Raw genomic sequence first — 15,668 nt, 5'->3', positions numbered from 1 at the left:
TCCTCGTGTAATCATTTAGAAGTGAAATCCACTTTTTTAAGGCTGGGCTTCTGTTGCAATATAACTTTTCAAAATGTTTTCCAATTGACTGAAACTCCATTGCACAAAACGAGCATGTCATTAATCGTCGATTTAGAGTGGACTGCATTGCCCAGTGTGTGCATTGAGGAGCACATGTTCGTATTTACTGGGGAGCAAGTTTGCACTCATGAATGTGGCAAAACATTCAAATCCGTAAGTGGGTGAACATTAAAGTCCTAGATGCTGCAAATCTCTATATCTGGATACGGAATGACTGAAAAAAGTTATGTCTCCAGTGTCAAAATGTGTGTAATGCACTAGTAATTCATTTCCTTTATTGACCAGTGAGGTAGCCATGTATGGAGGTGCTGTAGAGTGAAAATCAAGTTTCAAATGGCAGTGATCCATGTGCATGGATAGCTCAGTCGGTAGAGCATCAGACTTTTAATCTGAGGGTCCAGGGTTCAAGTCCCTGTTCAGGCGTACCTTTGCTTCTTTTACAAAAAATTAAGCAGGAAATATGAATTGCTCATTCTAATATGTGCTATTTCTGATGGCATCGCAACCTTGGGCAATATGACTCTAAGGTAGTGGAGTCCAGAGTTCTTGGATGCTTTGCCAACATATCAAGCCTGACTGTGCTTCTAAATAGCATGAAATAGCAATCTTTGTACAAAGTTTTAATATTGGGGAGACAGATTGGTCGAGAAAAAAGCAGACAGGCGCTGCTGAGATTCTAACTCAGGATCTCCTGTTTACTAGACAGGCGCTTTAACCAACTAAGCCACAGCACCTTTTTTGCATCTGGTCTCCTTTCCTTCCTCATGTAATCATTTAGAAGTGAAATCCACTTTTTTAAGGCTGGGCTTCTGTTGCAATATAACTTTTCAAAATGTTTTCCAATTGACTGAAACTCCATTGCACAAAACGAGCATGTCATTAATCGTCGATTTAGAGTGGACTGCATTGCCCAGTGTGTGCATTGAGGAGCACATGTTCGTATTTACTGGGGAGCAAGTTTGCACTCATGAATGTGGCAAAACATTCAAATCCGTAAGTGGGTGAACATTAAAGTCCTAGATGCTGCAAATCTCTATATCTGGATACGGAATGACTGAAAAAAGTTATGTCTCCAGTGTCAAAATGTGTGTAATGCACTAGTAATTCATTTCCTTTATTGACCAGTGAGGTAGCCATGTATGGAGGTGCTGTAGAGTGAAAATCAAGTTTCAAATGGGCAGTGATCCCTGTGCCTGGATAGCTCAGTCGGTAGAGCATCAGACTTTTAATCTGAGGGTCCAGGGTTCAAGTCCCTGTTCAGGCGTACCTTTGCTTCTTTTACAAAAAATTAAGCAGGAAATATGAATTGCTCATTCTAATATGTGCTGTTTCTGATGGCATCGCAACCTTGGGCAATATGACTCTAAGGTAGTGGAGTCCAGAGTTCTTGGATGCTTTGCCAACATTTCAAGCCTGACTGTGCTTCTAAATAGCATGAAATAGCAATCTTTGTACAAAGTTTTAATATTGGGGAGACAGATTGGTCGAAAAAAAAGCAGACAGGCGCTGCTGAGATTCGAACTCAGGATCTCCTGTTTACTAGACAGGCGCTTTAACCAACTAAGCCACAGCCCCTTTTTTGCATCTGGTCTCCTTTCCTTCCTCATGTAATCAATCAGAAGTGAAATCCACTTTTTTAAGGCTGGGCTTCTGTTGCAATATAAATTTTCAAAATGTTTTCCAATTGACTGAAACTCCATTGCACAAAACGAGCATGTCATTAATCGTCGATTTAGAGTGGACTGCATTGCCCAGTGTGTGCATTGAGGAGCACATGTTCGTCTTTACTGGGGAGCAAGTTTGCACTCATGAATGTGGCAAAACATTCAAATCCGTAAGTGGGTGAACATTAAAGTCCTAGATGCTGCAAATCTCTATATCTGGATACGGAATGACTGAAAAAAGTTATGTCTCCAGTGTCGAAATGTGTGTAATGCACTAGTAATTCATTTCCTTTATTGACCAGTGAGGTAGCCATGTATGGAGGTGCTGTAGAGTGAAAATCAAGTTTCAAATGGGCAGTGATCCCTGTGCCTGGATAGCTCAGTCGGTAGAGCATCAGACTTTTAATCTGAGGGTCCAGGGTTCAAGTCCCTGTTCAGGCGTACCTTTGCTTCTTTTACAAAAAATTAAGCAGGAAATATGAATTGCTCATTCTAATATGTGCTGTTTCTGATGGCATCGCAACCTTGGGCAATATGACTCTAAGGTAGTGGAGTCCAGAGTTCTTGGATGCTTTGCCAACATTTCAAGCCTGACTGTGCTTCTAAATAGCATGAAATAGCAATCTTTGTACAAAGTTTTAATATTGGGGAGACAGATTGGTCGAAAAAAAAGCAGACAGGCGCTGCTGAGATTCGAACTCAGGATCTCCTGTTTACTAGACAGGCGCTTTAACCAACTAAGCCACAGCACCTTTTTTGCATCTGGTCTCCTTTCCTTCCTCATGTAATCATTTAGAAGTGAAATCCACTTTTTTAAGGCTGGGCTTCTGTTGCAATATAACTTTTCAAAATGTTTTCCAATTGACTGAAACTCCATTGCACAAAACGAGCATGTCATTAATCGTCGATTTAGAGTGGACTGCATTGCCCAGTGTGTGCATTGAGGAGCGCATGTTCGTATTTACTGGGGAGCAAGTTTGCACTCATGAATGTGGCAAAACATTCAAATCCGTAAGTGGGTGAACATTAAAGTCCTAGATGCTGCAAATCTCTATATCTGGATACGGAATGACTGAAAAAAGTTATGTCTCCAGTGTCAAAATGTGTGTAATGCACTAGTAATTCATTTCCATTATTGACCAGTGAGGTAGCCATGTATGGAGGTGCTGTAGAGTGAAAATCAAGTTTCAAATGGCAGTGGTCCATGTGCATGGATAGCTCAGTCGGTAGAGCATCAGACTTTTAATCTGAGGGTCCAGGGTTCAAGTCCCTGTTCAGGCGTACCTTTGCTTCTTTTACAAAAAATTAAGCAGGAAATATGAATTGCTCATTCTAATATGTGCTATTTCTGATGGCATCGCAACCTTGGGCAATATGACTCTAAGGTAGTGGAGTCCAGAGTTCTTGGATGCTTTGCCAACATATCAAGCCTGACTGTGCTTCTAAATAGCATGAAATAGCAATCTTTGTACAAAGTTTTAATATTGGGGAGACAGATTGGTCGAAAAAAAGCAGACAGGCGCTGCTGAGATTCTAACTCAGGATCTCCTGTTTACTAGACAGGCGCTTTAACCAACTAAGCCACAGCACCTTTTTTGCATCTGGTCTCCTTTCCTTCCTCATGTAATCATTTAGAAGTGAAATCCACTTTTTTAAGGCTGGGCTTCTGTTGCAATATAACTTTTCAAAATGTTTTCCAATTGACTGAAACTCCATTGCACAAAACGAGCATGTCATTAATCGTCGATTTAGAGTGGACTGCATTGCCCAGTGTGTGCATTGAGGAGCACATGTTCGTATTTACTGGGGAGCAAGTTTGCACTCATGAATGTGGCAAAACATTCAAATCCGTAAGTGGGTGAACATTAAAGTCCTAGATGCTGCAAATCTCTATATCTGGATACGGAATGACTGAAAAAAGTTATGTCTCCAGTGTCAAAATGTGTGTAATGCACTAGTAATTCATTTCCTTTATTGACCAGTGAGGTAGCCATGTATGGAGGTGCTGTAGAGTGAAAATCAAGTTTCAAATGGCAGTGATCCATGTGCCTGGATAGCTCAGTCGGTAGAGCATCAGACTTTTAATCTGAGGGTCCAGGGTTCAAGTCCCTGTTCAGGCGTACCTTTGCTTCTTTTACAAAAAATTAAGCAGGAAATATGAATTGCTCATTCTAATATGTGCTATTTCTGATGGCATCGCAACCTTGGGCAATATGACTCTAAGGTAGTGGAGTCCAGAGTTCTTGGATGCTTTGCCAACATATCAAGCCTGACTGTGCTTCTAAATAGCATGAAATAGCAATCTTTGTACAAAGTTTTAATATTGGGGAGACAGATTGGTCGAAAAAAAGCAGACAGGCGCTGCTGAGATTCGAACTCAGGATCTCCTGTTTACTAGACAGGCGCTTTAACCAACTAAGCCACAGCACCTTTTTTGCATCTGGTCTCCTTTCCTTCCTCATGTAATCATTTAGAAGTGAAATCCACTTTTTTAAGGCTGGGCTTCTGTTGCAATATAACTTTTCAAAATGTTTTCCAATTGACTGAAACTCCATTGCACAAAACAAGCATGTCATTAATCGTCGATTTAGAGTGGACTGCATTGCCCAGTGTGTGCATTGAGGAGCACATGTTCGTCTTTACTGGGGAGCAAGTTTGCACTCATGAATGTGGCAAAACATTCAAATCCGTAAGTGGGTGAACATTAAAGTCCTAGATGCTGCAAATCTCTATATCTGGATACGGAATGACTGAAAAAAGTTATGTCTCCAGTGTCGAAATGTGTGTAATGCACTAGTAATTCATTTCCTTTATTGACCAGTGAGGTAGCCATGTATGGAGGTGCTGTAGAGTGAAAATCAAGTTTCAAATGGGCAGTGATCCCTGTGCCTGGATAGCTCAGTGGGTAGAGCATCAGACTTTTAATCTGAGGGTACAGGGTTCAAGTCCCTGTTCAGGCGTACCTTTGCTTCTTTTACAAAAAATTAAGCAGGAAATATGAATTGCTCATTCTAATATGTGCTGTTTCTGATGGCATCGCAACCTTGGGCAATATGACTCTAAGGTAGTGGAGTCCAGAGTTCTTGGATGCTTTGCCAACATTTCAAGCCTGACTGTGCTTCTAAATAGCATGAAATAGCAATCTTTGTACAAAGTTTTAATATTGGGGAGACAGATTGGTCGAAAAAAAAGCAGACAGGCGCTGCTGAGATTCGAACTCAGGATCTCCTGTTTACTAGACAGGCGCTTTAACCAACTAAGCCACAGCCCCTTTTTTGCATCTGGTCTCCTTTCCTTCCTCATGTAATCAATCAGAAGTGAAATCCACTTTTTTAAGGCTGGGCTTCTGTTGCAATATAACTTTTCAAAATGTTTTCCAATTGACTGAAACTCCATTGCACAAAACGAGCATGTCATTAATCGTCGATTTAGAGTGGACTGCATTGCCCAGTGTGTGCATTGAGGAGCACATGTTCGTCTTTACTGGGGAGCAAGTTTGCACTCATGAATGTGGCAAAACATTCAAATCCGTAAGTGGGTGAACATTAAAGTCCTAGATGCTGCAAATCTCTATATCTGGATACGGAATGACTGAAAAAAGTTATGTCTCCAGTGTCAAAATGTGTGTAATGCACTAGTAATTCATTTCCTTTATTGACCAGTGAGGTAGCCATGTATGGAGGTGCTGTAGAGTGAAAATCAAGTTTCAAATGGGCAGTGATCCCTGTGCCTGGATAGCTCAGTCGGTAGAGCATCAGACTTTTAATCTGAGGGTCCAGGGTTCAAGTCCCTGTTCAGGTGTACCTTTGCTTCTTTTACAAAAAATTAAGCAGGAAATATGAATTGCTCATTCTAATATGTGCTATTTCTGATGGCATCGCAACCTTGGGCAATATGACTCTAAGGTAGTGGAGTCCAGAGTTCTTGGATGCTTTGCCAACATATCCAAGCCTGACTGTGCTTCTAAATAGCATGAAATAGCAATCTTTGTACAAAGTTTTAATATTGGGGAGACAGATTGGTCGAAAAAAAGCAGACAGGCGCTGCTGAGATTCTAACTCAGGATCTCCTGTTTACTAGACAGGCGCTTTAACCAACTAAGCCACAGCACCTTTTTTGCATCTGGTCTCCTTTCCTTCCTCGTGTAATCATTTAGAAGTGAAATCCACTTTTTTAAGGCTGGGCTTCTGTTGCAATATAACTTTTCAAAATGTTTTCCAATTGACTGAAACTCCATTGCACAAAACGAGCATGTCATTAATCGTCGATTTAGAGTGGACTGCATTGCCCAGTGTGTGCATTGAGGAGCACATGTTCGTATTTACTGGGGAGCAAGTTTGCACTCATGAATGTGGCAAAACATTCAAATCCGTAAGTGGGTGAACATTAAAGTCCTAGATGCTGCAAATCTCTATATCTGGATACGGAATGACTGAAAAAAGTTATGTCTCCAGTGTCAAAATGTGTGTAATGCACTAGTAATTCATTTCCTTTATTGACCAGTGAGGTAGCCATGTATGGAGGTGCTGTAGAGTGAAAATCAAGTTTCAAATAGCAGTGATCCATGTGCATGGATAGCTCAGTCGGTAGAGCATCAGACTTTTAATCTGAGGGTCCAGGGTTCAAGTCCCTGTTCAGGCGTACCTTTGCTTCTTTTACAAAAAATTAAGCAGGAAATATGAATTGCTCATTCTAATATGTGCTATTTCTGATGGCATCGCAACCTTGGGCAATATGACTCTAAGGTAGTGGAGTCCAGAGTTCTTGGATGCTTTGCCAACATATCAAGCCTGACTGTGCTTCTAAATAGCATGAAATAGCAATCTTTGTACAAAGTTTTAATATTGGGGAGACAGATTGGTCGAAAAAAAGCAGACAGGCGCTGCTGAGATTCTAACTCAGGATCTCCTGTTTACTAGACAGGCGCTTTAACCAACTAAGCCACAGCACCTTTTTTGCATCTGGTCTCCTTTCCTTCCTCATGTAATCATTTAGAAGTGAAATCCACTTTTTTAAGGCTGGGCTTCTGTTGCAATATAACTTTCCAAAATGTTTTCCAATTGACTGAAACTCCATTGCACAAAACGAGCATGTCATTAATCGTCGATTTAGAGTGGACTGCATTGCCCAGTGTGTGCATTGAGGAGCACATGTTCGTATTTACTGGGGAGCAAGTTTGCACTCATGAATGTGGCAAAACATTCAAATCCGTAAGTGGGTGAACATTAAAGTCCTAGATGCTGCAAATCTCTATATCTGGATACGGAATGACTGAAAAAAGTTATGTCTCCAGTGTCAAAATGTGTGTAATGCACTAGTAATTCATTTCCTTTATTGACCAGTGAGGTAGCCATGTATGGAGGTGCTGTAGAGTGAAAATCAAGTTTCAAATAGCAGTGATCCATGTGCATGGATAGCTCAGTCGGTAGAGCATCAGACTTTTAATCTGAGGGTCCAGGGTTCAAGTCCCTGTTCAGGCGTACCTTTGCTTCTTTTACAAAAAATTAAGCAGGAAATATGAATTGCTCATTCTAATATGTGCTATTTCTGATGGCATCGCAACCTTGGGCAATATGACTCTAAGGTAGTGGAGTCCAGAGTTCTTGGATGCTTTGCCAACATATCAAGCCTGACTGTGCTTCTAAATAGCATGAAATAGCAATCTTTGTACAAAGTTTTAATATTGGGGAGACAGATTGGTCGAAAAAAAGCAGACAGGCGCTGCTGAGATTCTAACTCAGGATCTCCTGTTTACTAGACAGGCGCTTTAACCAACTAAGCCACAGCACCTTTTTTGCATCTGGTCTCCTTTCCTTCCTCATGTAATCATTTAGAAGTGAAATCCACTTTTTTAAGGCTGGGCTTCTGTTGCAATATAACTTTTCAAAATGTTTTCCAATTGACTGAAACTCCATTGCACAAAACGAGCATGTCATTAATCGTCGATTTAGAGTGGACTGCATTGCCCAGTGTGTGCATTGAGGAGCACATGTTCGTATTTACTGGGGAGCAAGTTTGCACTCATGAATGTGGCAAAACATTCAAATCCGTAAGTGGGTGAACATTAAAGTCCTAGATGCTGCAAATCTCTATATCTGGATACGGAATGACTGAAAAAAGTTATGTCTCCAGTGTCAAAATGTGTGTAATGCACTAGTAATTCATTTCCTTTATTGACCAGTGAGGTAGCCATGTATGGAGGTGCTGTAGAGTGAAAATCAAGTTTCAAATGGGCAGCGATCCCTGTGCCTGGATAGCTCAGTCGGTAGAGCATCAGACTTTTAATCTGAGGGTCCAGGGTTCAAGTCCCTGTTCAGGCGTACCTTTGCTTCTTTTACAAAAAATTAAGCAGGAAATATGAATTGCTCATTCTAATATGTGCTGTTTCTGATGGCATCGCAACCTTGGGCAATATGACTCTAAGGTAGTGGAGTCCAGAGTTCTTGGATGCTTTGCCAACATTTCAAGCCTGACTGTGCTTCTAAATAGCATGAAATAGCAATCTTTGTACAAAGTTTTAATATTGGGGAGACAGATTGGTCGAAAAAAAAGCAGACAGGCGCTGCTGAGATTCGAACTCAGGATCTCCTGTTTACTAGACAGGCGCTTTAACCAACTAAGCCACAGCCCCTTTTTTGCATCTGGTCTCCTTTCCTTCCTCATGTAATCAATCAGAAGTGAAATCCACTTTTTTAAGGCTGGGCTTCTGTTGCAATATAAATTTTCAAAATGTTTTCCAATTGACTGAAACTCCATTGCACAAAACGAGCATGTCATTAATCGTCGATTTAGAGTGGACTGCATTGCCCAGTGTGTGCATTGAGGAGCACATGTTCGTCTTTACTGGGGAGCAAGTTTGCACTCATGAATGTGGCAAAACATTCAAATCCGTAAGTGGGTGAACATTAAAGTCCTAGATGCTGCAAATCTCTATATCTGGATACGGAATGACTGAAAAAAGTTATGTCTCCAGTGTCAAAATGTGTGTAATGCACTAGTAATTCATTTCCTTTATTGACCAGTGAGGTAGCCATGTATGGAGGTGCTGTAGAGTGAAAATCAAGTTTCAAATGGCAGTGATTCATGTGCATGGATAGCTCAGTCGGTAGAGCATCAGACTTTTAATCTGAGGGTCCAGGGTTCAAGTCCCTGTTCAGGCGTACCTTTGCTTCTTTTACAAAAAATTAAGCAGGAAATATGAATTGCTCATTCTAATATGTGCTATTTCTGATGGCATCGCAACCTTGGGCAATATGACTCTAAGGTAGTGGAGTCCAGAGTTCTTGGATGCTTTGCCAACATATCAAGCCTGACTGTGCTTCTAAATAGCATGAAATAGCAATCTTTGTACAAAGTTTTAATATTGGGGAGACAGATTGGTCGAAAAAAAAGCAGACAGGCGCTGCTGAGATTCTAACTCAGGATCTCCTGTTTACTAGACAGGCGCTTTAACCAACTAAGCCACAGCACCTTTTTTGCATCTGGTCTCCTTTCCTTCCTCATGTAATCATTTAGAAGTGAAATCCACTTTTTTAAGGCTGGGCTTCTGTTGCAATATAACTTTTCAAAATGTTTTCCAATTGACTGAAACTCCATTGCACAAAACGAGCATGTCATTAATCGTCGATTTAGAGTGGACTGCATTGCCCAGTGTGTGCATTGAGGAGCACATGTTCGTATTTACTGGGGAGCAAGTTTGCACTCATGAATGTGGCAAAACATTCAAATCCGTAAGTGGGTGAACATTAAAGTCCTAGATGCTGCAAATCTCTATATCTGGATACGGAATGACTGAAAAAAGTTATGTCTCCAGTGTCGAAATGTGTGTAATGCACTAGTAATTCATTTCCTTTATTGACCAGTGAGGTAGCCATGTATGGAGGTGCTGTAGAGTGAAAATCAAGTTTCAAATGGGCAGTGATCCCTGTGCCTGGATAGCTCAGTCGGTAGAGCATCAGACTTTTAATCTGAGGGTCCAGGGTTCAAGTCCCTGTTCAGGCGTACCTTTGCTTCTTTTACAAAAAATTAAGCAGGAAATATGAATTGCTCATTCTAATATGTGCTGTTTCTGATGGCATCGCAACCTTGGGCAATATGACTCTAAGGTAGTGGAGTCCAGAGTTCTTGGATGCTTTGCCAACATTTCAAGCCTGACTGTGCTTCTAAATAGCATGAAATAGCAATCTTTGTACAAAGTTTTAATATTGGGGAGACAGATTGGTCGAAAAAAAAGCAGACAGGCGCTGCTGAGATTCGAACTCAGGATCTCCTGTTTACTAGACAGGCGCTTTAACCAACTAAGCCACAGCCCCTTTTTTGCATCTGGTCTCCTTTCCTTCCTCATGTAATCAATCAGAAGTGAAATCCACTTTTTTAAGGCTGGGCTTCTGTTGCAATATAACTTTTCAAAATGTTTTCCAATTGACTGAAACTCCATTGCACAAAACGAGCATGTCATTAATCGTCGATTTAGAGTGGACTGCATTGCCCAGTGTGTGCATTGAGGAGCACATGTTCGTCTTTACTGGGGAGCAAGTTTGCACTCATGAATGTGGCAAAACATTCAAATCCGTAAGTGGGTGAACATTAAAGTCCTAGATGCTGCAAATCTCTATATCTGGATACGGAATGACTGAAAAAAGTTATGTCTCCAGTGTCAAAATGTGTGTAATGCACTAGTAATTCATTTCCTTTATTGACCAGTGAGGTAGCCATGTATGGAGGTGCTGTAGAGTGAAAATCAAGTTTCAAATGGGCAGTGATCCCTGTGACTGGATAGCTCAGTCGGTAGAGCATCAGACTTTTAATCTGAGGGTCCAGGGTTCAAGTCCCTGTTCAGGCGTACCTTTGCTTCTTTTACAAAAAATTAAGCAGGAAATATGAATTGCTCATTCTAATATGTGCTATTTCTGATGGCATCGCAACCTTGGGCAATATGACTCTAAGGTAGTGGAGTCCAGAGTTCTTGGATGCTTTGCCAACATATCAAGCCTGACTGTGCTTCTAAATAGCATGAAATAGCAATCTTTGTACAAAGTTTTAATATTGGGGAGACAGATTGGTCGAAAAAAAGCAGACATGCGCTGCTGAGATTCTAACTCAGGATCTCCTGTTTACTAGACAGGCGCTTTAACCAACTAAGCCACAGCACCTTTTTTGCATCTGGTCTCCTTTCCTTCCTCGTGTAATCATTTAGAAGTGAAATCCACTTTTTTAAGGCTGGGCTTCTGTTGCAATATAACTTTTCAAAATGTTTTCCAATTGACTGAAACTCCATTGCACAAAACGAGCATGTCATTAATCGTCGATTTAGAGTGGACTGCATTGCCCAGTGTGTGCATTGAGGAGCACATGTTCGTATTTACTGGGGAGCAAGTTTGCACTCATGAATGTGGCAAAACATTCAAATCCGTAAGTGGGTGAACATTAAAGTCCTAGATGCTGCAAATCTCTATATCTGGATACGGAATGACTGAAAAAAGTTATGTCTCCAGTGTCAAAATGTGTGTAATGCACTAGTAATTCATTTCCTTTATTGACCAGTGAGGTAGCCATGTATGGAGGTGCTGTAGAGTGAAAATCAAGTTTCAAATGGCAGTGGTCCATGTGCATGGATAGCTCAGTCGGTAGAGCATCAGACTTTTAATCTGAGGGTCCAGGGTTCAAGTCCCTGTTCAGGCGTACCTTTGCTTCTTTTACAAAAAATTAAGCAGGAAATATGAATTGCTCATTCTAATATGTGCTATTTCTGATGGCATCGCAACCTTGGGCAATATGACTCTAAGGTAGTGGAGTCCAGAGTTCTTGGATGCTTTGCCAACATATCAAGCCTGACTGTGCTTCTAAATAGCATGAAATAGCAATCTTTGTACAAAGTTTTAATATTGGGGAGACAGATTGGTCGAAAAAAAGCAGACAGGCGCTGCTGAGATTCTAACTCAGGATCTCCTGTTTACTAGACAGGCGCTTTAACCAACTAAGCCACAGCACCTTTTTTGCATCTGGTCTCCTTTCCTTCCTCATGTAATCATTTAGAAGTGAAATCCACTTTTTTAAGGCTGGGCTTCTGTTGCAATATAACTTTTCAAAATGTTTTCCAATTGACTGAAACTCCATTGCACAAAACGAGCATGTCATTAATCGTCGATTTAGAGTGGACTGCATTGCCCAGTGTGTGCATTGAGGAGCACATGTTCGTATTTACTGGGGAGCAAGTTTGCACTCATGAATGTGGCAAAACATTCAAATCCGTAAGTGGGTGAACATTAAAGTCCTAGATGCTGCAAATCTCTATATCTGGATACGGAATGACTGAAAAAAGTTATGTCTCCAGTGTCGAAATGTGTGTAATGCACTAGTAATTCATTTCCTTTATTGACCAGTGAGGTAGCCATGTATGGAGGTGCTGTAGAGTGAAAATCAAGTTTCAAATGGGCAGTGATCCCTGTGCCTGGATAGCTCAGTCGGTAGAGCATCAGACTTTTAATCTGAGGGTCCAGGGTTCAAGTCCCTGTTCAGGCGTACCTTTGCTTCTTTTACAAAAAATTAAGCAGGAAATATGAATTGCTCATTCTAATATGTGCTGTTTCTGATGGCATCGCAACCTTGGGCAATATGACTCTAAGGTAGTGGAGTCCAGAGTTCTTGGATGCTTTGCCAACATTTCAAGCCTGACTGTGCTTCTAAATAGCATGAAATAGCAATCTTTGTACAAAGTTTTAATATTGGGGAGACAGATTGGTCGAAAAAAAAGCAGACAGGCGCTGCTGAGATTCGAACTCAGGATCTCCTGTTTACTAGACAGGCGCTTTAACCAACTAAGCCACAGCCCCTTTTTTGCATCTGGTCTCCTTTCCTTCCTCATGTAATCAATCAGAAGTGAAATCCACTTTTTTAAGGCTGGGCTTCTGTTGCAATATAACTTTTCAAAATGTTTTCCAATTGACTGAAACTCCATTGCACAAAACGAGCATGTCATTAATCGTCGATTTAGAGTGGACTGCATTGCCCAGTGTGTGCATTGAGGAGCACATGTTCGTCTTTACTGGGGAGCAAGTTTGCACTCATGAATGTGGCAAAACATTCAAATCCGTAAGTGGGTGAACATTAAAGTCCTAGATGCTGCAAATCTCTATATCTGGATACGGAATGACTGAAAAAAGTTATGTCTCCAGTGTCAAAATGTGTGTAATGCACTAGTAATTCATTTCCTTTATTGACCAGTGAGGTAGCCATGTATGGAGGTGCTGTAGAGTGAAAATCAAGTTTCAAATGGGCAGTGATCCCTGTGACTGGATAGCTCAGTCGGTAGAGCATCAGACTTTTAATCTGAGGGTCCAGGGTTCAAGTCCCTGTTCAGGCGTACCTTTGCTTCTTTTACAAAAAATTAAGCAGGAAATATGAATTGCTCATTCTAATATGTGCTATTTCTGATGGCATCGCAACCTTGGGCAATATGACTCTAAGGTAGTGGAGTCCAGAGTTCTTGGATGCTTTGCCAACATATCAAGCCTGACTGTGCTTCTAAATAGCATGAAATAGCAATCTTTGTACAAAGTTTTAATATTGGGGAGACAGATTGGTCGAAAAAAAGCAGACATGCGCTGCTGAGATTCTAACTCAGGATCTCCTGTTTACTAGACAGGCGCTTTAACCAACTAAGCCACAGCACCTTTTTTGCATCTGGTCTCCTTTCCTTCCTCGTGTAATCATTTAGAAGTGAAATCCACTTTTTTAAGGCTGGGCTTCTGTTGCAATATAACTTTTCAAAATGTTTTCCAATTGACTGAAACTCCATTGCACAAAACGAGCATGTCATTAATCGTCGATTTAGAGTGGACTGCATTGCCCAGTGTGTGCATTGAGGAGCGCATGTTCGTATTTACTGGGGAGCAAGTTTGCACTCATGAATGTGGCAAAACATTCAAATCCGTAAGTGGGTGAACATTAAAGTCCTAGATGCTGCAAATCTCTATATCTGGATACGGAATGACTGAAAAAAGTTATGTCTCCAGTGTCAAAATGTGTGTAATGCACTAGTAATTCATTTCCTTTATTGACCAGTGAGGTAGCCATGTATGGAGGTGCTGTAGAGTGAAAATCAAGTTTCAAATGGCAGTGGTCCATGTGCATGGATAGCTCAGTCGGTAGAGCATCAGACTTTTAATCTGAGGGTCCAGGGTTCAAGTCCCTGTTCAGGCGTACCTTTGCTTCTTTTACAAAAAATTAAGCAGGAAATATGAATTGCTCATTCTAATATGTGCTATTTCTGATGGCATCGCAACCTTGGGCAATATGACTCTAAGGTAGTGGAGTCCAGAGTTCTTGGATGCTTTGCCAACATATCAAGCCTGACTGTGCTTCTAAATAGCATGAAATAGCAATCTTTGTACAAAGTTTTAATATTGGGGAGACAGATTGGTCGAAAAAAAGCAGACATGCGCTGCTGAGATTCTAACTCAGGATCTCCTGTTTACTAGACAGGCGCTTTAACCAACTAAGCCACAGCACCTTTTTTGCATCTGGTCTCCTTTCCTTCCTCGTGTAATCATTTAGAAGTGAAATCCACTTTTTTAAGGCTGGGCTTCTGTTGCAATATAACTTTTCAAAATGTTTTCCAATTGACTGAAACTCCATTGCACAAAACGAGCATGTCATTAATCGTCGATTTAGAGTGGACTGCATTGCCCAGTGTGTGCATTGAGGAGCACATGTTCGTATTTACTGGGGAGCAAGTTTGCACTCATGAATGTGGCAAAACATTCAAATCCGTAAGTGGGTGAACATTAAAGTCCTAGATGCTGCAAATCTCTATATCTGGATACGGAATGACTGAAAAAAGTTATGTCTCCAGTGTCAAAATGTGTGTAATGCACTAGTAATTCATTTCCTTTATTGACCATTGAGGTAGCCATGTATGGAGGTGCTGTAGAGTGAAAATCAAGTTTCAAATGGCAGTGATCCATGTGCATGGATAGCTCAGTCGGTAGAGCATCAGACTTTTAATCTGAGGGTCCAGGGTTCAAGTTCCTGTTCAGGCGTACCTTTGCTTCTTTTACAAAAAATTAAGCAGGAAATATGAATTGCTCATTCTAATATGTGCTATTTCTGATGGCATCGCAACCTTGGGCAATATGACTCTAAGGTAGTGGAGTCCAGAGTTCTTGGATGCTTTGCCAACATATCAAGCCTGACTAAATAGCATGAAATAGCAATCTTTGTACAAAGTTTTAATATTGGGGAGACAGATTGGTCGAAAAAAAGCAGACAGGCGCTGCTGAGATTCGAACTCAGGATCTCCTGTTTACTAGACAGGCGCTTTAACCAACTAAGCCACAGCACCTTTTTTGCATCTGGTCTCCTTTCCTTCCTCATGTAATCATTTAGAAGTGAAATCCACTTTTTTAAGGCTGGGCTTCTGTTGCAATATAACTTTTCAAAATGTTTTCCAATTGACTGAAACTCCATTGCACAAAACGAGCATGTCATTAATCGTCGATTTAGAGTGGACTGCATTGCCCAGTGTGTGCATTGAGGAGCACATGTTCGTCTTTACTGGGGAGCAAGTTTGCACTCATGAATGTGGCAAAACATTCAAATCCGTAAGTGGGTGAACATTAAAGTCCTAGATGCTGCAAATCTCTATATCTGGATACGGAATGACTGAAAAAAGTTATGTCTCCAGTGTCAAAATGTGTGTAATGCACTAGTAATTCATTTCCTTTATTGACCAGTGAGGTAGCCATGTATGGAGGTGCTGTAGAGTGAAAATCAAGTTTCAAATGGGCAGTGATCCCTGTGCCTGGATAGCTCAGTCGGTAGAGCATCAGACTTTTAATCTGAGGGTCCAGGGTTCAAGTCCCTGTTCAGGCGTACCTTTGCTTCTTTTACAAAAAATTAAGCAGGAAATATGAATTGCTCATT

At 41.0% G+C, this 15,668-nt stretch overlaps 3 non-coding genes across 3 annotated transcripts; all 3 read right to left on the bottom strand.

Annotated features, from left to right (window-relative positions):
• Positions 1–2,423: 2,423 nt before the first annotated feature.
• On the bottom strand, positions 2,424–2,497 carry TRNAT-AGU (transfer RNA threonine (anticodon AGU)). The gene has a single exon. It is a non-coding gene; the product is annotated as a tRNA-Thr (tRNA).
• Positions 2,498–4,101: 1,604 nt separating this feature from the next.
• TRNAT-AGU (transfer RNA threonine (anticodon AGU)) lies at positions 4,102–4,175 on the bottom strand. The gene has a single exon. It is a non-coding gene; the product is annotated as a tRNA-Thr (tRNA).
• A 10,838-nt stretch (positions 4,176–15,013) lies between these two features.
• Positions 15,014–15,087, bottom strand: TRNAT-AGU (transfer RNA threonine (anticodon AGU)). The gene has a single exon. It is a non-coding gene; the product is annotated as a tRNA-Thr (tRNA).
• Positions 15,088–15,668: the final 581 nt, after the last annotated feature.

Source organism: Ambystoma mexicanum, unplaced genomic scaffold, assembly GCF_040938575.1.
Source record: "Ambystoma mexicanum isolate Mex_15411 unplaced genomic scaffold, UKY_AmexF1_1 Mex_scaf1, whole genome shotgun sequence".
In the NCBI taxonomy this organism is placed as follows: domain Eukaryota; kingdom Metazoa; phylum Chordata; class Amphibia; order Caudata; family Ambystomatidae; genus Ambystoma; species Ambystoma mexicanum.
This window is presented reverse-complemented; position numbering and strand designations above follow the sequence as displayed.